Below are 19,919 nucleotides of genomic sequence, written 5' to 3'. Positions count from 1 at the left end.
CCAAGGAGCTTCTAAAATTCCTGCTGCTCAGGCCCCAGCTCCCAGGGATCCTGGTTTGGGTGACCTGAGGTGCAGTCTGAGCATTTGTAAGCTCCTCAGGCGAGTTGAACGTGCAGCCAGCGATGAGAACTACTGGTCCAGGACAGTGGTTCTCTGGGCGCAATTCTGCGTATCACGGGATGCTTGGCAAAATCTGGAGACATTATTGGTTGTCACAGCATGGGCATGCCACGGGCATCTAGTGGGGAGAGATCAGGGATGCTGCTACACATCCTACAACGCACAGGACAGCTCCCACAACACCCGGGCTAAGACGTCAGTAAGGCCAAAGTTGAGGCATCCTGTTCCAGGGAAACAGTCATACCCAAGAATCTTAGCTCCTAGACTTAGCCCCACCCCTCCCCGCAATAAGATATATATTTGCAGAGTATTTTTTTATTCTCAGAAACAAAAGACACTCCGTAGAGCTTCATTCTCACCTACATGACAACTAATACAGATATGCTTATACACACTAACATTCGTAAAAAGGCATCCCCGATAGGCATGTAGATGCATGCAGAAAGATACATGTACGTGTCTGTCTGCATAGATGCCCGCACTCATATTTACTGAACCACACACATGGAGCCACACCCCCTACGGTAACTCACAGTCATTAAAGTGCACACACACATATACACACTCACACACTGACAACCCCATTCGTTAAGTGGCAAGGGCCCTAGTGCCACCCAGAGTTCTCATGCTCTCCCCATCCCCATTCTTGCTCTGCTTTACCTGAATGGCCTGGGTGTTGACACGGTGGAGACTCCACATGCCAAGGTCATGGTTGCATGTCCTTGGGGTGCCAGATAATCAGGCAGGGTGGAAGGAGAGCCTGTAGCGGGCATGGTGCTTGGGTGCAGCACGAGGGGACAGTGAGAAGGGACTTGGGGTCCCAGGCGCTCCAGAAACCTGAGAGAGATGAGGGCAGGGAGGGGAAAGGAGTCAGACTGATGCTCAGGAACTCCAGGGGGAGAGGACGAGGGGGATGGTGGACCTGAGCCAAGGAGCCCGATGGAGCACACTGCCATCGCTGTCTGCTTCTGCTGTTTCCTCAGCTCCTACTCAGATTCAGGCAGAAATATTTGCTAAGGGTCCACTCAATATTTCTTTAGACACTCATGCATACCTTAAAGGATGGTAGTGGAAAGCACATGGGTCTTTGAAGACAGGTAAAGCAGATCTGAATCCCAGGCCTGCCACTTGCATGGATAAGTTTCCCAAACTCTCTAATCTTTTTTTTTTTTTAATTAATTAATTTATTTTTGGCTGCATTGGGTCTTTGTTGCTGTGCGCATGCTTTCTCTAGTTGCCACCAGGCAGCTGCACCACCAGAGAAGTCCCTCTAATCCCTTTTTAAAAAAAATTTTTTTTAAGTTTTTTAAATTTCATTTTATTTTATTTATTTATTTATATTTGGCTGCATTGGGTCTTCGTTGCAGGCTTTTTCTAGTTGTGGCGAGCGGTGGCTACTCTTCGTTGTGGTGCGCGGGCTTCTCTTGTTGCGGAGCACGGGCTCTAGGCACGCGGGCTCAGTAATTGTGGCTCGCGGGCTCTAGAGCGCATGCTCAGTAGTTGTGGCGCACGGGCTTAGTTGCTTCGCTGCATGTGGGATCTTCCTGGACTAGGGATCGAACCCGTGTCCCCTGCATTGGCAGGCGGATTCTTAACCACTGCGCCACCAGGGAAGCCCTAAATTTTTTTTTTATTGAAGTATATTTGATTTACAATGTTGTGTCAAACTCTCTGATCCTTGGGTTTCTTAGGTGAAAAGTGGGTATGGCAATACCTACTCCAAATGGCTTTGTAAAGATTAAATTGCATGATATGTATACATTTCTTACAAAGTGCCTAGAATAGGGTAAGCCCTTAAGAGTACTAGATCCTTTCTCTTACCCTCCATCTCCTCCAGGTATTTTTTGTTTTTTATTGAAGTATAGTTGATTTACAATGTTGTGTTAATTTCTGCTGTACAGCAAAGTGACTCAGTTATACACATATATACATTTTTTTATATTCTTTTCCATTATGATTTATCCAGGATATTGGATATAGTTCCCTGTGCTATAGAGTAGGACCTTGTTGTTTATCCATGCTATATGTAATAGTTTGCATCTACTAACCCCAAACTCCCAGTCCATCCCTCCCTATACCCCACCGCTTTGGCAACCACAAGTCTGTTCTCTATGTCTGTGAGCCTCTTTCTGTTCCTCCAGCTACTTTGGACTCATTCATATATGTCTATTTCCTAGAATAAAAGCCTCATCATGCCTTATTGAACTGGAAAACATTTCCAGAAACATGATAAGTGAGTTAAAGGATAGGACCATTTTGATGACCTTTCAGATTACTGTTAATTGCTTTTCAAATACTATTTCTGGATATTTTTTTCCAACGGACATCTCTCAAAGAGATGAAAAACTTATGTATGAAGGTGTTCATTTCGGTGCTATTTATGAGAACATCATTATACAATAGAAGGATAATAACTGCCTTAATCCTGTGAGGAATAAGGCAGCATGTAGTCAAATAAGCAATTAATGGTTAAACCACTTGTGAATGATACTACTTCTTGATAGATTATTGATCAGCTGTTGAAATAATAAAAACAAATACTAAATAGTAAAATTAAAAACTCTACCTGATGAAATGAAAAGAGAAAGCTTGAAATAGATTCTCAATAGATTCTTAACAATTGTTACAATGTTTTAATACACACACATTCGAATACAACTTTAGATAATACTTTAAAATGAAGCTTGGCAAACTTTTTATGTAAAGGACCAGATAGGAAATATTTTAGGCTTTACAGGCCAGATGGTCTCTGTCACAACCACTCAGTACTTCCCCTGTAGTGTGAAAGCAGCCATAGACAGACAGTATGTGAATGAATGAGCATGGCTGCGTTCTAATAAAACTTTATTTACAAAAACAGGTTGCAGGCTGGATTTGGCCCACGAGTCAGTTTGCCAACCCCTGTGTTAAAGGGAAAAGAGGGACTTACCTGGTGGTACAGTGGTTAAGACTTCGCCTTCCAGTGAAGGGGGTGCATGTTCTATCCCTGGTCGGGGAGCTAAGATCCCACATGCCTCGTGGCCAAAAAACCAAAAACATAAAATAGAAGCAGTATTGTAACCAATTCAATAAAGACTTAAAAAAAATGGTTCACATTGAAAAAAATCTTTAAAAAAAAATAAAGGGAAAAGAACTGTGTTGTGAATGTACGAGAATATTTTTCTTTCTAAATTTCCTTTTATAACCTTACTATATGACCATCTTTTAAAAGTTTGAGAAAAAGGTGGACATATAATATAAAAATGGGCAAAAGTCCTGACTTGATGATTCACAGAAGGAATACCAGAGTACCATAAACACAGGAAAAATGTATTCACCACTTTTGAAATATGAAATGGAACTTTTAAGAATCCCAAAATACTTAGTGCTCACAGAAGTGTAGTGAGCTAGCCATGCTATTACAGTACCAGTTGGAAAGTCAAATGGCAACCCTTCTCTAGTCAGAAAGGCGTTAATATGCCAAGAGTCTGCCACTGTTCAAAGCCAAAACTTCAGAAAATATAAGTGATGAGGGGTAATTCATCCAACCAACTATGAAAACAAAATGTAAAGTTTGAGTAATGAAATTAATGTGGAACATAGGAGAGAGACAGAACAATGGAAAAGGAGAAAAGTTTCAGAAATAAACACCAAAGTATGTGGGAATTTATTTTATCTTATAGGTGGCATTTCTGATCAGAGAGAAAAAATATTAGGACAACTGGACAGCCATTTGGAAAGAAAAACTGGATCCCTACCTCACACCTTCCCCCCAATTAATTCTATGTGAAAGATTTAAAGAAAAAAAAAAAACTATAAATGTACCTTTAAAAATTGGGCAGTTTTTTTAAAAGAGCAAACTCAGAGAGAGGAAGGCCTTTTAAAGTATGCTGCAGAAACCATAAACAATATGACTGTGGGATAATATTTTTCTTAAAAATTTTTTCACACTTACTGTATCAGAAAATTATAAAAAATTTGATAACACACTGTTGGGGAGAGTGTGGGAAAACATGTCCTCTTATGCTCTGCTGTATTGAAATGTAGTGATATCTAGCTAAATAAAAACGCACATACCCTCTGACTCAGCAATAATTTCACTCCTAAATATTTACTTTATAAACATAATTGCACATTTAAATGAAATATATAAAAGGTCATTATGTCTTTCAATACTGCTTGTAACAGCAAAAGATTGGAAACAAAAGCTTAAATATCTATCAACAAGGGAGTTAAAAATAATATTGTATACGTTGCATATATTCATACAAGTGAAAACTGTGAAAATTATGTCATTATGAAGAATGACAATGCTCTTTCCTTGCTGATATGGAAATATTGCAAGACATCTGGTTAAGTGAAAAAGGCATGGTGGAAAATTGTGTTCATATCATGCTAAAATTTTAAGGGAGAGAAAAAGAAAACGTATACTTATAAATAAAAATGTAGACGGTTTCTGGAAGGATATATGAAAAACTTGTAAAAGAGGATGTATCTGGGGGAGAAGAGATGGGTGGCTAGGTGGAGGAAAGGGAAATAAACTTAGTTTTCATTGTATACCCTTTTTTAAGTTCTTTAAATTTATAATAAAGCATTACTTATTAAAAATTTAGATTTTCTAATAATATTTAAAGACTCGGGGAAATATTTTTCTCAACAGCATCCCCTATTTTTCCACTTGGATGGCTAAGAACAATCTAAAACGCAACATGTCCAAATCTGCACTCCAGATTCCGCCCAGAATCTGCTCCATCCGCCATTCGCCTCACATCAGTTAATGGCAACTCTATTCTTGTAGTTGTTCAGGCTGAGAATCACGGAACTATCAACAGCTTCGCTCTCTCACATCCTACATCCAAACTCTGGCCACACTCGGTTTCTTGTTATTCCTAGAAAATACCAAGCACCATCCAGTCTTTGGGCTGTTGTACTGGCTGTGCTGTCCCCCCTGGAGGGCTCCTCCTCGCAACCTGCATGCTTCACGCCCTCTCTTCACTCAAGTCTGTGTCCATAAATCACCTCCCTGAACTGAGAAGGAACCAGCCCTCTACCCAGCACTCCTAACCCACTTTACTTAAAAAAATTACAGGGTATCCATGACCTTTTAGCATAATGTACAACTTCCTTTTATATTTGTTGTCTATCTCTTACTAACTGACTAAGCTTCATGAGCGCTTTAATTTTTGCCTATTTTGTTCATTGATGTTTCCTTTGTGAGTAAGCCCACAAAACTATTCAGTAAGCCCACAAAACTATTCGCTGAATGAACGAATTCATTAATGTAAAGTTTACAGAGCACAATATAAAATTGCACCTATAGTATAATGAGTTTTGTAGAAAAATATATTTAAAATATTTAAAGATTTTTTTAAAAAGATGTTACATTATGGGCCTTTGCATATTTTGCAATATTTTTTCCTCCTGTTGCTCATGGAAGAGTATTCTGTCATTGATTGCTTGGCTTCTTCTCCTCCAATTTCTGGGGGAAGGAATGTATCTGCTTAGCTCAAATCCTTCCAGGTAGAATTGGGGAAATGGGCAGAAAGAAAAGATGAACTGCAAGAAGTGAAACAAGTTTAATTAATTTAATATTGGGAATGGAAGCAGAGTCTCTGAGAGGAAAAAGAGAAACTTGAAAAAGGTGAGGAAGGGAAAAAGGGAAGAGAAACCCCTTGATGTTGGGCTTTATGATTTTTGCTGGTAGGTGAGAGTGAGGGCTAAGGAGTTTTGGGGAAGCTGCAGGGTGTGGGAGGTGACAAGAGGTTGGAAATGGGAAAGAAAATTTTAAGAAGTGTTTCTATTGATTATAAATGAGATTCCCTTTGATTTTCTTTAAGAATCTCCGATGAAGATCTCAATGGCTTTTGATTACTAGCTGGCACTGGACCACATAAATTCTTGGCTTTTTTAGGGAGAAAGAAATATATGGCAATATCGTAAAAAGGAACGAAATTGTGTCATTTGCAGAGATGTGGATGGACCTAGAGACTATCATACAGAGTGAAGTAAGTCAAAAAGAGAAAAACAAATATCGCATGTTAATGAATATGTGTGGAATCTAGAAAAATGGTACAGATGAACTACTTGCAAAGCAGAAATAGAGACACAGACGTAGAGAACAAACCTATGCATACCAAGGGGGAAGGGAGTGGGGTGGGATGAACTGAGAGATTGGGATTGACAAATATACACTACTATGTTTAATAGCTACTGTATAGCACAGGGAACTACTCGGTGCCCTGTGGTGACCTAAATGGGAAGGAAATTCAAAAAAGAGTGGATATGTGTATATGTATAGCTGATTTACTTTTGCTGTACAGCAGAAACTGACACAGCAGTGTAAAGCAACTATACTCCAATTAAAAAAAATATATATATATATGGCAACATTACAAATAGTTTGTTCAGGGTGGTGGCTTTCTGTATTATTTTAATTTTCTTCTTTATATTTGCCTGTACTTTTCACATTTTTCCTCCATTATAAATGTATTCCTTTTATAGTATAGAAGGACATGATTTAACATTTTTCTTTACCCTTCATCCTTCAAAGAGTCTCTGTAGCAGTCAGTAGCTGCCTGAGGCATCTATCCTTTGCCTGCCTATTTTAGGCAGGCTCGTGGACCAGGAAAGTGAGCCTGCCGTGCCGCAGCCCGGGTCTTCTCCTGACCATGGCTCGGGCCCTCTTCCCTCTGACTCTCACGTGACTCGCACCCTGGCTGGCTTGGTTCTGTGCTTGCCGCAGCTCCCCAGTACCCTCCACAGCCGGCTGCTTTGGGTGGGGGTCCCTTGTCTTAGCTCTGGCCCTTTGGACCGGAAACTGAAGCCGATCTACCTTCATGTCTCCCGAAAATGGGGGTTTGGTTAATAGCTGTACCCATCTGACTCCTGTACATGAAATCTTTGGTTTTTCAATTTTAAATTTTATAACATTTCATCATGATACTCAGCAGGGGCTACTCTTCCACGTCATAAGAGTGGTGGCTTTGGGCTGCCACCTAGGGTCACCAGTTGTTCTGGTTTGCCCAGGACTGAGAGGGTTCTTGGGACAATGGCCTTACCAGTGCTGAAACTGTGAAAGTCCCGGGCAAATCGGGATGAGTTGGTCACTGCTGTCATCACAGGTACCAGTAGGCTTTATCGCCACTGTCTTAGTCGACTTCTGAGGTTAGCCGTGAGGACGCCCTCCCCACTCTGATACAAGTATGTTCTCTCCACAAGAGAGAAGACCATACCCACTTCTCTCCCCAGTCATGGCAGGAATCAGATTAAAATGCAGGAACTTTCCTCCACATCTGTTGCTCTAAAGGGACTGACAAAAGTGTCAGAGCAGGAGAAGGGGCTCCACACCTGCCCACGCCACCAGTGGAGAAACACAGCCCAAAGGAAACATGGCTGAGGGGCTCCAAAGGGTCTTCTACTCAGATACTGTTCCTGGTACAAACAATACAGCTCTTTCCTGGGGTTCTGCAGACAAGAGCTGTACCTCTACAAACAGGTCAGCTCAATGCTCCCAGTTCCTGGAAATTTGCATATCATGAATCTCCTTTGAGAGATGAGAAGGGCTTTTAGACAAAATTATTTTAAAAACACAAGGCTCTCACAGGACCCAAAAGCACAAACTCACAGCTTCTAACTAGGTTAGCTAAACAAGGACACTCCTTGGAGGGAACTGCTAGCACAGACTCTATTTTAGGCATTTCAGAGGAACACTGGTGATCATGACTTATACTGGATAGAGTGGCTATTTAGGGACATTTATTTTTGCTGAAATATTTGCTGAGTATTTTTATAATGCACTTCAAATCTGAAAAGATAAAAACAATTTCCGTAGGAGCCTTTAGAAGAGGGTGGGAAGGAAGACGGTGATCATAACACTGCAGCATTTATGTTGTGACATTACTTTCTGATACATTCAATACCATCTCTTTAGAGTGAAGCTAAAGAACCAGAGCAGAGATGACAGCATAAACTTGGCATGAAACAAATGTTGGGAGCTTGTTGCCTCTGTTGGTTTTTCCACAGCTTTCATCTTCGCAAAGGGATAGGATAATAACTAAAGTTCCAAGGAGGCAATGACTCCTTCTGTTGGGAGGAAATGGGCGGTTGGGAATTGTGGATGCATTCAGGTTTTGGGATTTGGTTTTCAGGCAACTTGCCAGGGATGGGTTCCAGCCACCCAGACCATTGTCATTGTGCCTCCTCCAGGAGCACTTTCACCTCTGCTTCTCAGAAAGAGTTAGGGAGTCTTGGAGGAATGGTATATCTGAGAGCCTTAGTCCTGCTTCCACATTAACATCATCTGGAGATCTTTTAAAACCATTCATGCTTGTGTTCTCCTCCATTCAAGTAAACAACTTCTGAGGGTGGGACCCAGGTATGGCTACTTTTTTTTTTTTTAATACTCCAGGTAAATTCTAATGGACAGCCTGCATGAGAACCACTGCTGAAATTCAATGTTGTTCAAACTTTAATGAAATAATCACAAGCTAGGTAGGTGGATAGATAGATTGAATGATAAATAGTTGGATAGATGGGAGCTGCGAGAGGGAAAGAGAGAAACAAATATATAACCCATATGAATAATAGAGATTATCTGTGGATAGGGAAATTATGAACAATTTTATTGACTTTATGACTATTTTCTAATCAACTGTGAATCACCAACACCAACAGAAAAATGATTAGAAGATATAATGAGTAATTTTACAGAAAGATAGGCAATAAGCATTAAAAAAAATCAACTTGACTAGTAATAAAAAAATACAAATTAAAACAATGACCTGATACATTTTAAAATGATCCTATTGGCACATTTCTTTAATAATGACGTCCAGAAGGGCACCCAGGATCTCTGTGTGTTCTTTCTTACGACTGCATGTGAATCTACAATTACCTCAAAATTAAAATTTTAATTAAAAAAAATGATACAAAAAAGAACAGATGCATACTAGAAAGACTGATTCAAAATCTTGGAAAGAGAAAATATAGCTGTGGGGAAAAGCCCGATAGATGTGGCAACCTCCACTGGACAGAGTTAAGGGAATAAGTGAACTTGAACCATCAGGGACCAGGAAGATTACCTAGTCCAGGACGTGAAGACTCAGGCGTCTGCGGGAGTGGGAAGTCTCAGAGTGAGTGAAGTGGGATGACCAGGGACTACAGTGAACAGAAAGGACACACCCTTTCTAAAGAGGCGTCCACTACTCACCTCCAAGACATTTCTGCCAAGCGAGGAAGCAAACCCAGTGTCAGATTTTCCAATTTTTTTAGAAAAAGTAAAATCTGAAGTTTAATAAGAACTCTTCCCATTTTTAAATGTTGACAACTAATTGAAAAATTCCAAAATGCTATGCAGGTCAAATAAAATTAACTGTGACTCATATTCAAACTTAAAAAACAAAAATGAGTTCCAGTGTGGTTGATGATGCATTTAAAAATGAGCTAGGGGAGCTTCCCTGGTGGTGCAGTGGTTGAGAATCGGCCTGCCAATGCAGGGGACACGAGTTCGAGCCCTGGTCTGGGAGGATCCCACATGCCGCGGAGCAACTAGGCCCGTGAGCCACAATTACTGAGCCTGCGCGTCTGGAGCCTGTGCTCCGCAACAAGAGAGGCCGCGATAGTGAGAGGCCCGCGCACCGCGATGAAGAGTGGCCCCCACTTGCCGCAACTAGAGAAAGCCCTTGCACAGAAACGAAGACCCAACACAGCCAAAAATAAATAAATAAATAAATAAATTTTTTAAAAAAATGAGCAAGGGGTAATGAAAATTGGTACAGTCTTTCTGGAGGACACATTTGCAATCTGTATCAAAAATATTAAAATTTTGCATACCTTTTTGTCTAAAATCTCAAATATTTTGCTCTAAGGAAATAATTCTGAAATCTGAAAAAGATTAACTAAAAGATCTTCAGTGCAACGTTATTTACAATAAAGAGAAACTACGTGAAACCTTCACATCTTTAGCAGAATTGAGTAAAGAAATGCATACATCAAAATATAATGTAGCCATTAACAATGAAGTAGAAGAACAGCATGAAATTATGTGGAAATAAGTTCTCAGAGTGAAAAAATATATAATTTACATTGATAGCTTTATAGCTGATGCCTTGAGGAAGAAAAGGATGCCGTATAAATAGAGTATACTCTGTTTAATTCTAGCTTTGTAAAATTATACTTATATTACATATTATAAATATTGTATATAGTCTTTTTTTATTGCTCATCTGCATTTTCCAAGTTTTCAATAACAAACACTGCTATGGTCACATTATCCATTTCCTCTTTATTTTCTTGCTAACAGAATTCTATTTTCATTGGGGTAGCATTAGACAATACCAAACAAAGGCATCATTTCTTGGTCTAAGCCAACCATAGCAATCTTGCTTTCTGTTTCCCCAACATTTCTTGCATATGACTGATTTCTAACAAAGATTCAAGGAGAAGTCGGCTGTGAGATGTACTGGGGAAGGTGTGCTCGTCGGATAAAAGGGACGGATGTGTCTGGCTCTACTCTTGGCAGTTTTCCTGTCTGGAATGTGGATGTTACGGCTGGAGCCATAGTCAGCGGCCTTCTAGCACAATTAAGGGAAAGGCCACCAGCATCACTGCTGGTCCTGAAAGTTTTGAGCCTCTGAACCATCAGTAGCAACTGCCCACCTTCAGACATTGTTATGTAAGAAAACAAGTCCCTCTGTTTAGATGGAGCTTTCTGTTACTTGCAGCAAAAAGCATTTCTAACTGATTTAAATGTGCCATAAAAACGCTTGAAAGAAACTATTTTTTAAAAAAATTAAGAGGCGGAAAAAAAGGACTGGAAGAATAAATCTGTATTTTATCTGTATTTTCTAGAATATACCTGTAACGCGTTTGTAATAACAACCCAGTAAAAGTTATTTAAAATTTTATAATAGTCTGGAACACATCCAATCCCGGCAATGCTGGTCTCCCAAGACCTGGCAGTCCTGGTACTGATTTGCTGTGTGATCTTGGGAAAGCACCTCATCATTCTAGAACTCAGGCTCCCAAACTGTGTAGTGACAAGGAATCAAATGATTCTTAAGGCTCCTTGCTAACAGCTCCAGCGAAAGAGCTCAGTGCTCATCTGAGTCTGTCATTCTCTTCCCTGTGGACAATGACAGATTGAACAGATACTCTAAGCAGGGAAACGGCTCAAGAATGGGAAATAAACGCTATACTTCCTTGGCTTAAAAACAGGGAGCAGGGACTTCCCTAGTGGCGCAGTGGTTAAGAATCCGCCTGCCAATGCAGGGGACACGGGTTCGAGCCCTGGTCCGAGAAGATCCCACATGCCGCGGAGCAACTAAGCCCATGCGCCACAACTACTGAAGCCTGTGCACCTAGAGACCGTGCTCCGCAACAAGAGAAGCCACCGCAATGAGAACCTTGAGCACCGCAACGAAGAGTAGCCCCTGCTCGCTGCAACTAGAGAAAGCCCGTGCTCACCAACGTAGCCAAAAATAAATAAAATATAAATAAATTTAAAAAAACAAAACAAAAAGAGAGGGCATACTCATGGATACAGAGACCAGATTGGTGGTTACCAGAAGTGGGGAGGGCATGGAGCGGTGGGTGAAATGGGAGAAGGGGGCCAAAAACTACAAACTCCCAGCTATAAAATAAATAAGTCATGGAGATGTAATGTACAGCACGGGGACTATAGTTAATAACACTGTATTGTATATTTGAAAGTTGCTGAGACAGTCAATCTCAAAAGTTTTCACCACATACACAGAAAATCTTGTAACTATGTATGGTGACGATGTTAACCAGACATTTATTTCACAAGTATCAAATCATTATGTTATACTTGAAATTAACATAATGCTATATGTCAATTATATCAATAAAAAACAAACAACAACAACAAACCCAGAGTGCACAGGGAACTAAGGCACCAAAGATCACTTTATAATTTTCTTTGTGGTGTCAGAATACCATCTAATGTGATTCTCTTCTGTTAAGAGTGGAGGGAACTCTCCCCAAATCTCCCAACCAAAGCCCAAATTCTATAACACATTCTTTCTAACACCTTCTTACTGAGATGCTCCATGCTTTTCCATGGTGTGCTTTCGCCCTTGCTGCAACAGGTAATAAATCCAACTTGTTCAACTACAGGTGTGCTCCTGGAGGTCTTTGATTAGAGGGCATTGACAATATTAAGCATTCAAAAACATTTATTGCTACTATTAGCAATTGTTATTTTATAAATTTATTTATTTGGCTGCATTGGGTCTTCATTGCTGCACGTGGGCTTTCTCTAGTTGTGGTGAGCGGGGCTTCTCTTGTTGCGGAGCATGGGCTCTAGGCTTGCAGGCTCAGTAGTTGTGGCGCACAGGCTTAGTTGCTCCGTGGCATGTGGAATCTTCCCGGACCAGGGCTCGAACCCGTGTCCCATGCATTGGCAGGCGGATTCTTAACCACTGCACCACCGGGGAAGTCCCAGCAATTATTATTTTAAAAAATAATTATTACAGTAAGTCCCCTACATACGAACCTTCAAGTTGTGAACTTTAAAAGATGTGAACGTGCGTTCTCATGTCCAATCACGTAAGTTAATTCACGAGTCTGGAGTACATTGTCATGTGCGTGCATCCTCTACAAGTGGTTGTGCTTTTGCATACTTTACTGTATAGTGCTGTATAGAGTACAGTGGATGTCCAGAAGCAAAAATAAAAGCAGCGGTATATAGCTGATTGTGTTAGTTGAGTACCTAGGCTAACGTTGTTGTACTTATGAACAAACTGGACTTACAAACGCGCTCTCGGAATGGAGCTCGTTTGTATGTAGGGGACTTGCTGTATTGTTATTAATCATGTGAGTCTAGCATATACGGTGCATCTCTGGGAATGTGGCTGAGATACCACCAGAAGGCAGACTTGGAATAGGTTGCAAAAGGCCTTTGTCTCATATTGTCTTGTATGAAATGGATGGCAGAGCCCTGATACACACCACACACACACACACACACACACACACACACACACACACACACACACACATGCTGACAAATTTCAATCTTTAGAAGGTTCCTCCACAAAGGGAGAAAACTTGTCTTTCCTGTTCACAACTGACTCTCCGGCATGCAAAGGAAAGCAGGACACATCATATAGCCTCAACTCAATAAATTTTTCCTGAATGAATGAATTCAAGCATTAACAGATCAGGTAGACAAACATAGCTAAGACATATATAGTGCTTACTCCCTACCAGGCACTGCACTAAACATTGAACATGTATTAACTCAGCTGCCTCTGGTCCCCATCCTATGAAGTAGACACTATTATGAACTCAGTTTTACGGAGGTGAAAACTGAGGCACAGAGCGGTTTAGTGGTTCACCAGGGATCCCATGGTAGGCAGGTGGCTGAGTGAGGCTTTAAATCCAGGTAGTCTGACTTCAGAGCCTGCGCTCTTAACCAACATGCTTTACTGCCTTGCAGTACAAAATAAAGATATAGAGAGTAATAATGTGCAGTTAACTTTACAGGTGGATTTGTGTTGTTTGTATCCAAAAACCCAGAAAGTACATTTTTTTCTTCCTTGAGTATGAGGGAAAAATGCTCTTTGAGTATTTTTAATTGGTCATTTCATAGGTCACAGAGTGGAAATTACGTAGATCATATAATTTGACCACAGCAAAATAACATTAGCTATAAACACCAAAAATAACAGGGGGAAAGCAGGAATGAAATATCAGGAATGAAAAAGGGGGCATAAGAACAGATTCAGAGGAGATGAAAAATTATAAAGGAGTTATATTTGTAACTTTATGCCAATAAATTTGAAAATGTAAATGAGACGGACTTCTTTTCTAAGCAAATATAAATGACCCAAAATTGACTCAAGAAGAATCAGAAAATGAATACTCCCTTACTTACCAATAGCTTTGGAAAGAATAATTAAAGATCTAGCCTTCTAAAATCCATCAAGTCCAGATTGTTTTGTAGATGCATTCTTTAAATCATCAATGAGCAGATAGATATCTTGATAATTTAAAAATACCAGTGTGTAGGAAAAAACCAGGATGCTTTCAAAATCACCCTAGAAAGTTAGCATAACCTTGTATCAAATTTGAATGAGAACCTCACCATCCCCTAAGAAGGAAAAAAATAATTTTATTTATTAATATAGATGCCTCCTAAAAGCCCTAAGATAAATAAATAATTCCAATCCATCAGTGTATTTTAATAAAAGAACATACATTGACCACATAAAGTTTGTTGGGGGAATATATATGTGGTATAATTAAGGGTGGCATCTTGAATCAGTAAGAGGAGGATGGACTATTCAGATTTGGTGTTGGGACAGCTGGCTTCTCGCCTTCATCAAATCCTTGTCCTACCTTATGCATAAATCTAATTTCCAGATGAATTGACAATCTAACCAACAATATCATCATCAACAACAACAATAACAAAAAAGTTCTAAGTTACTAGAACATTTAAGCAATTATTCTTGTGATTCTGGGTCTCCTTAAGCAAGGTAGGAAATCTAGAAGCCATGAAAGATAAGACATACAGATTTGAGTACACAAAACCTTGTAACTGCTTTACAGAGAAAGACCCCCCCCCCAGTATTATTCAGTACTTAACAAATAATGGGTGCCACATGAAAACATTTCCATAGGTAACACTATGGAAACATTAAGTGACAAAGGCAAATTACAGAACAATATTTATATCTTTAAGATCGATAAAATCGATAACCCTCTGGCAAGTTTGGTAAAAAAAAAAATTGGCATGGGGAGGGAGAAAATACAAATCAACAATATTAAGAATGAAAAGGGGGTATAATTTCAGAGAAAAGCAAACACTATAAGGTAATACTAGTTGTAACTTCGTGCCTGTGAACTTGAAATTGTGAGATGGACAATTTTCTAGGAAAATGTAAATGACTAAAATTGACTCAAGAAGTAGGACCTTTTTTGTAAAGGAAAAATAGAACTTTGTGTGTGTGTATAGATAGACAGATATAGATATAGATATAGACAGATAATATATATCAGTGGGTTTGTGGTTTGAAAATGCAGGTTACCTCGGGGGAATGGGACTAAGTGGAAGGAGGTGACCAGCTAGGCGGAGGGGGGGCAGCTGCTTTCTAAATATAATGCCGCGTGCTTTGAATCCTATACAAGCCACGAATTACTTCTGTTAGAAAGGAAGCAAATATTGTTGGTGAATGGCTCCCTGGGAAGTCCTAGGAACAAGCAGGAGGTGGGCTAAAGGATGGCGTTGGAATGGAATCCAATGGTTTGTCTGTGATAATCAGATTCCTCGCAGGTCTTACAGTCTCACTCGCCCCCTCTTCTCTCCCTCTCCTTCCCACACTGTGGACAGACATCCTGAGATCCGAGGGCGTTTTATGAAGGAAGGCAGAGCCGCGGAAAGAGCAAAGGAGACAGGAGTTCAAATCCCTACCCTGGTCTGGGATCTGCAGTGTCAGACTTTGGGAGCGTCCCCTCACTTCGCCTGATCCAAGGGTCGCCGTGTCCCATCTGCACCCACCCTCTGGGGCTCCTAGAGGCTCAGGTTAAGTTGTTAAGCGAGTCTAATCCCTCAAGAGCTGGAGATGAGGGGGCGGGGTGGCCGGCGCCTCTGCCCGCAGCTGCAGGTAGGCACATCCCCACCCCCGCTGCCCCCTCCTTCCTCCTTCCTCCCCAGCACACACACCCACACAAACCGCTCGCGTCGCGGCTGGAGAGATGCTCTCCGGCGCCAGCGGGCAGCAGAGCCTCGGCAGCCAGTAGAGCCGAAGAAAGAGCTGGAGGGCCGGGGTTGCGCAGGAGATTGCAAACCACAACGGGGGACAATTCTTATCTTTCTTTCATGCTTCTTTCTTTCTCTTTAAAAAAAACTCCCTTGTTCCCACTGCAACTTGGAGGAACAAGGAGTGGTTTGAAGGAACTGACGCAGAAGTTTTATTTATAAACCTTAAAGAAGTTCTGGGCAAGTCACTCAACAGGACCCGCGAGGCCCCAGGTAACCCCAGCTCCCGGCGCTGGTTCAGCCTGGCAAGCCAACCCACAGCCTCAGGCAGGGGTGCGGGGCGCCCTCTGACTTTGCATTTGGAGGAATGACACGACCCGTGACCTGGACCCAGGTGGCCTCGCTTGGTGAGCGTCCCCACCAGGTAAGCGCACTCCCGGGGTCTCCACTGGTCACCTGGGCGGGACCTTCAGCTCCTAAGAAGTAAGTCTGCACAGTTTAGCCACAGGCATGAGTGGGAGGTTGGTAGGAGAGAGTCTGCTTTTATCACAGGAAATTGTGGGAGATAGGAGTGAAAGATGGTTTAAAAAAAATTTTTTTTTAAATTTTTGCTTTGACGCGCGGGGATGAGATGCATAGGGGGATGAATTTTTTAGGAAATGGTTGTGGATCGGGGCTGCGCCTGAATTTCTGCAGGGACTGAAGGGGGAGCAAAGTCCACATTATTGCAGAAACCTATGATGAACGGGAGGTGAGAGGTTATGAGCCTGAAAATGTTCAAGAAATGGTAAAGAGTATGAATCTAAGCATTTTAGAGAAATGATGGGAGAAACACTTACCGTCCTGGTTTCATCTGACCCCCGTGCTCTGCCTTCTTCTCGAAGATGCCCACAGACACTGGCGACAGTGGACGCCCTCACGCACTGCCCGCGCGCCCGGAGCCCGCGGCGTTCAGCACCTCGGACAGAGCCCAAAAGGGCTGCGCGCGGCGCCCGGTGAGCACAGGGCATCCTGTCTCCTTCGCCCCAGGCCACCGCGGCTCGCCTCTGAGGGTGACTACCTAACGCCGCCCCTAGAGCTGGGAGAAAGGATTTTCGAATCGCAAGAGCAAACGTGGAACTCAATTTCTGATCCGCTTCTAATTGCTTCCCGTGACTGCAGAAGGAAGAGGCGGAGTATAAAGATAGCCCCCAAGCTTCCGCAAATACTACAGCTGAACGGGGTGGCCTCCTGAATTTGGAAAGGTGTACCCAAACTTCTTCAAATTTTAACATTTATTGAGCATTTTCCATGTGCCAAGGCCCTGTGCTAGGAGCTCTACATGAGTTATTTTATTGTTATAGCACACCACAAATGTGTCTGTGATTATCCCCAATTTACAAATGAGAAAACTGAGGCAAGAGAGGCTGAGTAACTTGGCCCAGTTTATACAACCACCCAATGGTAGAGCTGTGTTCTTAAACTCCACTCCCGGCTGCAGTAGTCAGGAGATGTGTCTGAGCAGAATTCTCACTGTGAAGGAGCTCTGAACTTGGGCTCAGAGGAACAGAGTTTGCATAAAAGCTGTACCACTTACAAACGTGTGCTCTTGGGCAAAATTACTTAACATGTCTGAACTTCAGACTCTGTATCTGTAAAATTAGGATAATAAAGCTTCCCTTGCAGAAGTGTGAGGGGAGGGTGGTCAAAGAGATCATGGATGTGGAAAGACTCAGCAAACTTTGAATTGTGGTTGGGTGGTGGAGGCAAGAAAGGAGGCAGCAGGTGATTGGAAGAGAAAGAGGACTGGTAATGACATTAGTGGCACTCTACAGGGTGCTGGGAGAGCTTAGAGGTACGATTCTAGATGAGCTTAATTCAACATAATAACCCCTTGGCTTTTTAGAGGACTTTGTAGGTAGTGTTCACATATAGCCTGCCCTTTGATCCTTATAAAAATCTTGTAAGGCAGAACTGGAGTTCTATTCATTTGGCAAGACGATGCTTGCCCTCAATTACTCAGCTACCTAGTAGCAGAGCTGAGGTTAGAATCCAGGTCTCCTGCTTCTCTATCCTGTAATCCTTCCACCATGACTGGTGCATCCTCCAGAGCTTGGATTATGGAGCAATTACAGCACTAAAATATATTTAGATAAGCACTGTAAATATCAGGTTGGACCATGTGAAACTGATGATGGTTTGACCATTTTTTACCTACAGTAATGTCATATGGATCAATCTAATAAATGTTCATTGATTATATTCTATTTTGTTCCACAAAGAATTTAAAACAACTTATAAAGATCCACAAGATGCCAGGTTTATATATATTAGAAGCAGTCAAGAAAATAGAGGAGAAACAAGATGAAGGCTGTAGCCAGAAATAAGATGAATATAAAATATGCATATTATAAAGTCCTAGAAACTTGCTTTGGGTCACAAAGTACAATAAAGTGTATATCCAGTCCCTTACACAGGGACATGAGAAACTTTGCAGACATTTGTAGGAGTCTGTTGCTCCTCTTTTGCATAATTTTTCTACTAGCTCTAATATGAGTAGTCTTGAAACCAATGCAATGCCTCAACCCTCTGAAAGATTTACCGCTGTGCCAAACAAGGGAAGTTTAACTGGAAATCTGATGCCAATGAGACTCAAGAAAGTGGAGATAAAGCAAATGGTATTTTATCTGCACTGAAGTAATGAAGTGTTAGCTATTTATAATGGTTCACACAAGCACATCATACTTTAAAGTTTATAAAAAGGGCTTCTGCATCCATCAGCTCGTTGGAGCCTCCTAACAAACCTGTAGAGGTAAGAAACTAGGAAGTGATGGGAAGAACAAAAACACAACGTCATGACCTGTAAGTTCATGTATTTTACTTTTTATGCCTCATGTCATAAACCCACATACCTACAGAGGCTAGGTAAGTAACTTGAATGTGTGAACTGGGCCAGTTTGTAAGACTACAGAGAATGGCAGGGTCTTTGTCAAACTGGACAATGCATAATCCATCTTAAAACATTCAAATTAAAAAAAAAGTTAAAGCACTGTTCCAGTGGAGCAATACATAACTGTGCACCACATTTAGCCCTCAGCCCAGTATTATGCAGCCTTGTTCTACACTAATCAGGCTAAAGGTCTGGGAAGACATGGGAGTGAAAGAACCTAGATTCAGTGAGATTAAAGACTCAATCTCTGTCTTTAAACTTCCCACTTATAAACTGGGAAAGATTGAACAAGATGGCTCCTCTCAGCTTCAAAAGTCTAAGACTTCCATAATTTTGTGGATAATGAAATAATTCAAAGGTTTCTGGACAAAAAAGGCAAACAATTCCACCCATTCATCCCCTCCATCAAAACAATTTTTTTTTTTTTTTGGTGTTAGTGATGTTTTAGTTTTCAGCATTTCTTTTCCAGTCCCTGTGCCTTCAGAAATTATGTTAGTCACCATTATAGTGGAGATGAATTAAACAGAAAACAGCCCTGAAAAGTGAAAAGGATGGTGGGGCTGGGGGGTGGGGGTGGGAAGGGAGCACAAGAGGGAGGAACCAGCCAAACTTTGCTCACTTCTCAGTTTACTCCTCTTCTGAAACACTTGAAGAAACCCCTCACCACTTTGGGGTTGCTAATTTTTAAAGATAAAAACGTGGTGCCTAGAGCAGCCAAAGGGGATGGGATTTCAAAATTCTGGGCATGTACCAGCTCTTTTCAGTCAGGACTGCTTCCTTTTTTTCCAACAAGCTTAGAAAGCCTGAAAGGCATCTGCTGTTTCCAGCATTAGGTGTTTTTAACATTCATTCTCTGTGATGCACAGTAGGAGATAAATTCCCAAGTTAAAGTAAATTCGGGGACTTCCCTGGTGGCGCAGTGGTTAAGAATCCACCTGCCAATGCAGGGGACACGGGTTCGAGCCCTGGTCTGGGAAGATCCCACATGCCATGGAGCAATTAAGCCTGTGTGCCACAACTAATGAGCCCATGTGCCACAACTACTGAAGCCTGCGCACCTAGAGCCCGTGCTCTGCCACAAGAGAAGCCACCACAATGAGAAGCCTGCGCACTGCAACGAAGAGTAGCCCCTGCTCCCCGCAACTAGAGAAAGCCTGTGCGCAACAA

This window comes from Balaenoptera borealis (assembly GCF_965194805.1).
Source record: "Balaenoptera borealis genome assembly, chromosome: 3".
Taxonomy (NCBI): domain Eukaryota; kingdom Metazoa; phylum Chordata; class Mammalia; order Artiodactyla; family Balaenopteridae; genus Balaenoptera; species Balaenoptera borealis.
Note: the sequence above shows the minus strand (reverse complement) of the source record.